Source organism: Bidens hawaiensis, unplaced genomic scaffold, assembly GCF_021521415.1.
Source record: "Bidens hawaiensis isolate Kalapana, Puna unplaced genomic scaffold, B.hawaiensis_p1.1 tig00009014_1, whole genome shotgun sequence".
Lineage (NCBI taxonomy): Eukaryota > Viridiplantae > Streptophyta > Magnoliopsida > Asterales > Asteraceae > Bidens > Bidens hawaiensis.
This window is the reverse complement of record NW_027491657.1, coordinates 398,325-408,221: the sequence shown is the minus strand read 5'-3', so window position 1 is coordinate 408,221 and position 9,897 is coordinate 398,325.

Genomic DNA, 9,897 nt, shown 5'->3' with positions numbered 1-9,897 from the left:
GTGCAAAATGCGTTATTGAGTAGCTATGTAATTTATCTATATTAATCTAATTGCAGAAAATAAATTCAAATATTTGATTGTTTAGTTTTGATTAAAAAATATCAATGAAACAAATAAACGAGTTTAAAACAATATAAGAAATAATGCACTCCCCCGATTTCAGGTTTTCAATATTGATAATGCTAACGTTTACTTTTAGGATGAACTACATAGACATAGTTCGTGAAAGTGTGTTTGAAAGTGATAAAAGATAACTAAGTACTTGGATTATAAAATTGCAAGGTTGTCACTCGATAACCTGTTTAATATAGTTAATCCTAATTCACTTCTAATAAATCTCGATTGCCTATGGCATCAAGAACGAATAGTCAAGAACACGAATTTATACTATATTAAAACTTACAAAACAAACTCACAATCACCATAGCAATACAATCATATGATCAAATTACTATCCCACAAATAACATAAATGATTCACAAATAGTTAATTGAAACCTTACAATTCGGGGGAGAACATAAAGAGGATTAGCCGAGCATCGTTTGATTCATCATCACATCAAATAAGTTATATGAATGAATCACAACATAAACTAATGATTACAATTACCAAAATATTGTTCTTGCACTCCCAAAATTCGTCCTTAGGGTTCTCCAATGGAAGATAGATGAAAGACCAGCAAAAAACGACTATAAAATATTGCAATCCGGCAGTTACAACTGCCAGATCGTGGCCCACGGTTCACACCGTGGGTCACGGTGTTATTCTTGAAACAGTGAACCATGGCCCACGGTTTACACCGTGGGTCACAGTGGCAGAGTTGCCACGGTACGGTGGCCTCTGCCACATTTCTTCAATTGGACCGTGGCCCACGGTCCAGACCGTGGGTCACAGTGGACTTCATCTCCAATATTCATTTTTCCACATGTTTAGAATTCTCTCGAGTCTCCGGTTCCTTTGGTTTCTTCGTTATACACCATACTGACTCCGGGACCTCCTTTTAACATGCAAATGATCGCAAAACAGTAGTTATCTAATTTCACAAGATAAGCCGATTAAATGCATGATTATTAACGGTTTTAAATCACTTAAGGGTTGTCCAATTGACCACCCGTCATATTCCCACACTTAACCGTTGCTTTCCCCCAAGCAACATCTCAACACAAACTTTTAATTATTTTCAACTTAAAGCCACCAATCTTACCAACAATACCGGTTCAGTTAAGGTCCCAAGTCATACCCTATTCCCTCATTTCTATCGGTTGCACTAGTCTATTTGATGTTCTATTTAAACCATAGAGTTCTAACCAAACCTAACATGCTTTCGGTTTTTACCTATACATAACACACATATACACATTAACCTTCTTCTTGGTGATCATACATACATTTCCACGAATAATCAATTCTCCTCACATACGCTTGTACAATCATCAAATCTACACCTATGTAAATGCTTTGACATGAATGCAAATCAAGAGGTCTTAAAACGGGTTATAACGGGGCCATGTGTAAGGGTATGCAAGGGAATATTTAAAGTAACTCAAACGATATGATCCGACTTATTACAAAACAACTAAGTAAATAATGTAATAACCAACTATATACATCACTAACTTCTATCTTTTTTTTTTTGAATACTTTGAACAATGCATACTTGAACATTGAATCTCCAACACAATTTTTTTTAAAATAATAAACATAATTTTTAATACATCCTATTGATAAATATTAAAACAATTACATAGAAACCTATTAAGTCAGATCGTCTCGTAATATAACACCAGGGTTGATTGAATGAAAGAATAGGCCCAACAGAGTTTTCTAAAGGAACCAACCCCCGCCCCTCTCATTATCCACGCTCATATATGTAATGTATGAGGCCCAACCCCTCAAACCCACACTTTCACTCATCCAGACGAGTCTTAACCTAAGTGCCTCTATCACTTTTACACTGATGCCAAGCTAAGATCTCAAAATGCACTAATTGTAGAAGTTCTATCGAAGAATATCAACCTTCACACCAATCATTACTTTCTCAATTCTCAAGTGTAAACGAACATGTTATGCAAGTTATTGCACCGAAAGCATACTAACCTTGATTAAAAAACTACATAATCTTCTTTTAAAAATAACTAGGCAACATGTTATTTATGGAATTGTGACCAGGAAAAGGGACCAAAACCTTACCCCGCCGTCATACCACTTTCCGGTTTCTTTAAACATTTTTTTGTACTTTCATTTTTTTATTATTATTTTTTCTTTTTATTTTTTTTTTACGAAAATTTCTAAAACAAACGAAATTTTCCTCATCCCCACACTTGGGATACATTTGACCCAATGTACGGTTTTAAGAAAAATGAAAACAACTATACAAAAATATACAGAACGATGTTCACCTGATAAGACGAGACTCAATCAGGAGTAAGGCAGTCGGGCCGGCCCAAAGATGGACGTCATGAAGTCCGAAAACTGCCCAAAGTCAAACGCCCCATCGCCGTTGCTACTGCCTTCTCCTTGTGGTGGTGGTGGTGGTGCCATTGATTGCATAGGTACGACCCACATTGAGTGATGAAGAGGTGGTTCGGCATATTGCACATAACTGTCATACGGTGGTAAAGTCGTGTAATCCACGACTGGTGGATCCGGTATAACTGGTTCCCCCGCATGCCATTGGTCATGCATCCTCCGATTCCTATCATCCAAATATCGCATGTTTATCTCATGCTCCCGCCCGTAAGCTTGGGCACAGTTCCACATCTCCATTCTCTCGTGTCTCTCCTTTTCGGCCCACTCAGCATAGGCCCCTATGAAGGTCTGATGGTCAAATAATGCACGCGACTCATAAGACCAATTTTCATACGTGGAAGGCCTATGCCTTTCCACCACCTCATTCATTAACCCCCACATGGGCCTAATTATTACCATACGAGTCATACCCAGCCGAATAATCCCAACCCCCATGTTGGGAACTGCTACCACCACCCACATTCATGAAATCTGGCTCACCCATTTCCTCCACTTGTTCAACATCCTCATCTTCCTCTGCCTCCACATCCTCTCTTATCACTCTCCACCTCACATTATCAGCCACAAGCTCATGATGTCTATCAGTTAATGTGTATACCCACCCCGGTAGATTCGACAACTTGAACTCTTTGAACACCTTGGTAATTTCCACCAAATCCTCATTTATCACACCATGATTCTTTAATAATGTCGTGATCAGTCGACAATGCGGTATTAACTTCCGCTTGTTGCTTTCCTAGCTGATCCAATGTTGTGCATTACTAAACATCGGAAAGAAATGAGAGGCTTCCCTCACATTAACGCGTACAACACGTGAATATCACTGTTCCTCACTACCGAAATGTCCCCCCAACGGGGCACCACATTGTATAAACAAATAGACATCAACAACTTTACCTCAACCTTTAGGTCCTTTCTTCTAATCTGATCACTCAAACCTCGACCCCCTTTAAGAACCTTTAATAGCATGTTGTGCCATTGGGGATGTTTGTCAGGACATTCAAACAAATCTTTGGTAGAAGGGTACACATATGAATTGCTCGGCTTACTGTCAAATAGAGCTATCTGATTGAACGTGTCAAAGGACATCACAGCTTCATGTCCCCCCACTGTTCCAATTAATTTCATGTCGGACCCTTCTTGTATGTGGGACATCTCAACGTGGACACCCACTCTTCAATTTCTCTATCATACAAAGTGTTACTCTCTTTATCGTAACACTTAAGAGCTGTTTCCCAACCTAAGTCCTTAAATATTTCAACTAACCCGAATGCCTCAAACCCGGGATCCGTGACCTCTTTCTCACACATGTACCCCTCTATCCGATTTTTCAAACTGTCCATTTTATCAATAAACAACTCCCTTTCCATTCCAACGTATACTTTGACAACACCTCACCTCTCCAAGTGGGTATTTCCGTTGGTACAGGTGCTCGTGCTTGTTCTTCATGCAGTCTTTGGCTCTTTGCTTGGGCTGCTCGACCGCTAGAAGTTGATGCCTTTCCCTTTCCCTTATCCGAGGTTCTACCCATCTACACACAACAAACAACCCAAACAAACCAAGTTAAGTCAACATATACCTCCCCACACTTGCTTTTTTACTTTGGTTGTGGATAATCACTCATTAATCAATTTACCAAAAATCTCAAGAATTACTTCAACACATGATTTCCAACTTATCAATGTAACAACTATATGTTTGTAACATTTGTCTATTATCCAAAACCATAAAGTACAACCATTATACTAATTACTTAAACAAGTAAGTTGGTATATAATTCAAATCAATTCTACCTTAACAATTTTTCAATATGTACAATAAAATTGACAAAGAACATGAGAGTTGAATAAGTAATTTTAATTTTACTTTTTAGATTTTGATTTGGTAAGTAATATTTTTGATCATTTTATTATTTTTGGTTCATTTTCGAGATATAAAAAATATATTAGTGAACCGTGGACCATGGTGTAGACCGTGGCCCACGGTGGTTAACCGTGTGGCACGGTGGAGGCTCGTACCACGGTACGGTGCCTTCTATTCATTTTAATACACTCACATCGTGACCCACGGTGTGAACCGTGGGCCACGGTCTGGCTGAGACGGACGAGCAGAGTACGATAGACCGTGGACCACGGTGTGAACCATGGGCCACGGTCCGGCAGTTGTAGCTGCCAGATTGCAATATTTTATAGTCGTTTTTGGCTAGTCTTTTCATCTATCTTCCATTGTAGAACCCTAAGGACGAATTTTGGGAGTGCAAGAACAATATTTTGGTAATTTTAATCAGTAGTTTATGTTGGTGATTCATTCATATAACTTATTTGATGTGATGATGAATCAAACGATGCTTGGATAATCCTCTTTATGTTCTCCCCAGAATTGTAAGGTTTCAATTGACTATTTATGAATCGTTTATGTTATTTGTGGGATAGCAATTTGATCATATGATTGTATTTCTATGGTGATTGTGAGTTTGTTTTGTAATTGTTAATATAGTATAAATTCGTGTTCTTGACTATCCGTTCTTGGTGCCATAGGCAATCGAGATTTATTAGAAGAGAATTAGGGTTAACTATATTAAACGGGTTATCGAGTGACAACCTTGCATTTTTATAATCCAAGTATTTAGTTCTCTTTTATCACTTTCAAACACACTTTCACGAACTATGTCTATGTAGTTCATCCTATAAGTAAACGTTAGCATTACCAATATTGAAAACCTGAAATCGGTAGAGAGCATTATTACAAATATTGTTTTAAAAATCGTTTATTTGTTTCAGTGATTTTTGTTAATCAAAACCAAACAATCAAATCTTTGAATTTATTTTCTGCAATTAGATTAATATAGATAAATTACATAGCTACTCAGTAACGCATTTTCCACAATCTCCCTGTGTTCGATACCCGCTTATCGCTATCTAATTAGTTATAATCGGTTTATTTTCGAGTGAGTCTTTGACCTCATGGTTTACACCGTGGCACACGGTTAACCACCGTGGACTCATAAATTCAAAAATTTACCAACGGAGATCAATTCGGGTACAAATCCGTCTTTACAGTGTCCACCAAAAGTTGAATGAAGGAACTTCCAAGTCATTTGAAGTATGCATTTTTAGGGGATAATGTAAATCTTCCGGTTATCATTGCTTCTAATTTGGATGATGAAAAAGAAAGGGCGTTGGTAAAAGTGTTGGAAGTACATAAGGCTGCCATTGGATGGAAGCTTGCGGATTAAAAGGGTATTAGTCCTTCGATTGTTATGCATAAAATAATTACTCATGAGGAGGCTAAACCAACAAGGGATACTCAAAGACGGTTGAACCTGAATTTGCGAGAAATGGTAAAAAAATATGTGATTAAGTGGTTGGATGCGGGGATCATTTATTCCACTTCTGACAGTGTATGGATGAGCCCGACACAGGTAGTACCCAAGAATTCCGGCATCCAGGTAATTAAAGACGATAATGGTGAACAAATTGCCACCCTGCAGTTAACCGGGTGCCGAGTGTGCATTGATTATAGAAAATTAAATAATGCAACCTCGAAAGACCATTTTCCTTTACCATTCATTGATAAAATAATTGAAAAAATTTCTGGTAAAAAATATTATTGTTTCTTGGATGGATATTCGGGTTACAATCAAACTGCAATTCATCCCGATGACCAACACAAGACCACATTTACTTGTCCATATGGTACTTTTGCCTTTAGGCGAATGCCATTTGGACTGTGTAATGCCCCGGTCACTTTTCAAAGATGTATGATGAGCATCTTTTCTGACATGGTCGGGGAGTCACTTGAAATTTTTATGGACGATTTTTCCATTTATGGCTCGACTTTCGAGTTTTGTCTTAATGATTTAGAAAAGGTTTTAAAACGTTTTGTTAAGACAAACTTGGTGTTGAGTTGGAAAAAAGTCACTTCATGGTGCAAGAGGGCATTGTGTTGGGTCATGTGGTGTCAAGTAGGGTAATGGAAGATGATCAAGCTAAAATAAAAGTAATTTCATCTTTACCACCCCACGAAAAATGTCAAAGGGGTGAGGTAATTTTTGGGACATGTCGGATTCCATAGTAGATTCATCAAGGTTTTTAGTGCAATTCAAAACCTTTATGTAATATCTTGTTGAAGGATGTCCCATTTGAGTTTACTGATGAATGTTTGCAAGCTTTTGACAGTTTGAAAGAAAAGTTAGTAGAAGCACCCATTTTTCAATCACCAGAATGGTCAAATCCGTTTGAAATCATGTGTGATGCTAGCGATAGCACGGTTGGAGCAGTATTGGGTCAAAGAGTGGATAAAAAGCCGGTGGTGATATATTATGCCAGCGAAACTTTATCCGAGGCCCAATTGAAGTACACCACTACCGAAAAAGAGTTACTTGCGGTGGTGTATGCCTTGGATAAATTTCGGTCGTATATTTTGGGAAGTAAAGTTGTGGTGTACTCGGATCATAACGCGGTCCGATATTTAATGGAAAAGAAAGACGCAAAACCGCGTTTGATTCGATGGGTGTTATTATTGCAAGAATTTGATCTTGAAATCCGGGACAAGAAGGGTTTTGAGAATGTAGTGGCGGATCACTTGTCTCGGATTCCACTTGAAGGTGTTGATGATCCGATGGAGATAAATGAAAAGTTTCCAGATGAACAGTTGCTCGCCATCCCAATTGCATCGTGGTATTCCCATTATGTTAATTATTTAGCCACGGGTGCGATTCCGGAACATTGGTCAAAGAAACAAAAGCAACACTTCATGTCCCAAGTCAAACAATACATATGGGATGAATCGGACCTTTTCAAGATTGAAGCGGATCAAATTCTTAGAAGATGTATACCCGAGAATGAAGTGCATGAGATTTTGACACATGCTCATTCATCAGCATGTGGGGGCCATTTTAGTGGATCAAAAACGGGGTATAAAGTACTTACATGTGGGTTCTATTGGCCAACACTTTTCAAAGATGCTAATGAATATACCCGACAGTGCTTGAATTGTCAACGAATGGGGGGTATATCAAAAAGAAATGAATGCCTTTACAACCCATTTTGTTGGATGACATTTTTGATGTTTGGGGCATAGACTTTATGGGCCCGTTTCCGAACTCGTGCTGGTACTTGTACATCCTTGTTGCAGTTGATTATGTGTCGAAATGGGTTGAAGAGGTTGCAAAAAGAACTAATGATCACTATGTGGTTTGGGTTTGTCCAAGCTAACATTTTTTCAAGATTCGGTATCCCAAGAGTAATCATAAGTGATGGTGGATCGCACTTCAAGAACTTCACGTTTGGTAAGTTGTTAAAACATTATGGTGTTAATCATCACATTGCAACACCTTACCATCCTCAAACGAATGGCCAAGTTGAAGTATCCAATTGCCCAATTAAGGAAATTTTGATGAAAACAGTTCGGGTGGATAGGAAAGATTGGTCGGTTAAGTTGGATGATGCAATATGGGCATATCAAACCACTTACAAGACACCGATTGGTACCACTCCTTATCGGTTGGTGTATGGAAAGGGTTGCCATTTGCCATTGGAGTTGGCTCACCGAGCATTATGGGCAATTAAGAGTGTTAATATGGATTATAATGAGGTCGGCGAGTTAATAAAGTTGAAGTTGAGTGAACTAGAGGCAATCCGGGATGAAGCGTATGAACGTGCCTCGGCGTATAAAGAAAATTTAAAAAGGGTGCATGATGCTAAGATAAGGAAGAGAACATTTGAAGTTTGGCAAAAAGTATGGTTGTACAATTCGAGACTCAAATTGTTTCCTGGGAAGCTAAAAAGCAAGTGGATGGGTCCGTATATCATCACAAGAGTAGGGAGGTTTGGTGATGTGGAGATTGAAGATATGCAAAATCAAGTCAAGCAAGTTGTGAATGGCATCGCCTCAAACCATACCTAGAAGGTAAAGATCTTAATATGCTTAAAGATGACAAGGTGAGTTTCATCCTAAGCTCACCGGATGCTTCCACATAGTAAAGGTCCAGGTATGTTGCATAATTTAGTCTAGCTTTTTGTTAAACATTGGTTTTAAAATTACCTTTCTCGCTTTGGAGTTTGTCCAAATCAAGTGTGGGGAGGTTTTTATGAATCTATTTACCGTGTTGGGGACAACTCGGGTTTTTCATGGGGGGTAGGGTAATTTTAATTTTAATTTTTAGATTTTGATTTGGTAAGTAATTTTTTTGATCATTTTTGTTATTTTTGGTTCATTTTCTGAGATAAAAAAATTTATATTAGTGAACCGTGGACCACGGTGGTTAACCGTGTGGCACGGTGGAGGCTCGTACCACGGTACGGTGCCTTCTTTCATTTTGATACACTCACACCGTGACCCATGGTGTGAACCGTGGGCCACGGTCCGGCTGATACGGATGAGCAGAGTACGATAGACCGTGGACCATGGTGTGAACCATGGGCCACGGTCCGGCGGTTGTAACTCCCGGATTGCAATATTTTATAGTCGTTTTTAGCTGGTCTTTGCATCTATCTTCCATTGTAGAACCCTGAGGACGAATTTTAGGAGTGCAAGAACAATATTTTGGTAATTGTAACCATTAGTTTATGTTGGTGATTCATTCATATAACTTATTTGATGTGATGATGAATCAAACGATGCTTGGCTAATCCTCTTTATGTTCTCCCCCGAATTGTAAGGTTTCAATTGACTAATTGTGAATCATTTATGTTATTTGTGGGATAGTAATTTGATCATATGATTGTATTGCTATGGTGATGGTGAGTTTGTTTTGTAATTGTTAATATAGTATAAATTCGTGTTCTTGACTATCCGTTCTTGGTGCCATAGGCAATCGAGATTTATTAGAAGATAATTAGGGTTAACTATATATTAAACGGATTATCGAGTGACAACCTTGCATTTTTATAATCCAAGTACTTAGTTCTCTTTTATCACTTTCAAACACACTTTCACGAACTATGTCTATGTAGTTCATCCTAAAAGTAAACGTTAGCATTATCAATATTGAAAACTTGAAATCGGGAGAGAGCATTATTTTTCATATTGTTTTAAAACTCGTTTATTTGTTTCAGTGATTTTTATTAATCAAAACCAAACAATCAAATCTTTGAATTTATTTTCTGCAATTAGATTAATATAGATAAATTATATAGCTAGTCAGTAACGCATTTTTCCACAAACTCCCTGTATTCGATACCCGCTTATCACTATCTAATTAGTTATAATCGGTATATTTTTGAGTGAGTCTTCGACCTCATGGTTTACACCGTGGCACACGGTTAACCACCGTGGACTCATCAATTCGAAAATTTACCAACGGATATCAAATCGGGCACAAAACCATCTTTGTAGTGTCCACCAAAGGTTGAATTGAAGGAACTT